This window comes from Carlito syrichta, unplaced genomic scaffold, assembly GCF_000164805.1.
Source record: "Carlito syrichta isolate Samal-C Ts95f unplaced genomic scaffold, Tarsius_syrichta-2.0.1 Scaffold126572, whole genome shotgun sequence".
In the NCBI taxonomy this organism is placed as follows: domain Eukaryota; kingdom Metazoa; phylum Chordata; class Mammalia; order Primates; family Tarsiidae; genus Carlito; species Carlito syrichta.
In genome coordinates this window covers 188,870-189,267 of record NW_007070668.1, presented here as the reverse complement: position 1 = coordinate 189,267, position 398 = coordinate 188,870, and the positions used below count along the sequence as shown (strand labels likewise).

Genomic DNA, 398 nt, shown 5'->3' with positions numbered 1-398 from the left:
CCTCATCTCTACAATAAAATCAAAAAATTAGCCAGGCGTGGTAGTGCATGCCTGTAATTCCGACTACTCGGAAGGCTGAGGCGGAAGGATTGCTGGAGCCCAGCAGGTTGAGGCTGTGGGCCAGGAGCGGCCATTGCACTCCAGTCTGGGCGACAGAGACTCCAACTCAAAAAAAAAAAAAGAAATGTTACTAAAAGACATCTAGAAGAATATTCTCCAAATAGTTAAGAGTGGGAATCTCTAGGTCGTTAGATTTCAGGCAAGTTTTTTTTTCATGCTTTCCTGTATTATATAATTTGTTATAAATGTAAGCATGTATGATTTTTTTTTTTTTTTAAAGTTGGAGTCTCACTCTGTCACCCAGACTGGGGTGCAGTGGCCGCTCCCAGCCACCGCAG

At 43.2% G+C, this 398-nt stretch overlaps 1 protein-coding gene across 6 annotated transcripts in view; it reads right to left on the bottom strand.

The window, feature by feature from the left end:
* Positions 1-398, bottom strand: part of MTX2 (metaxin 2) — a 62,840-nt gene that overhangs the window by 8,897 nt on the left and 53,545 nt on the right. The gene's annotated exons all lie outside the window — the stretch shown is intronic.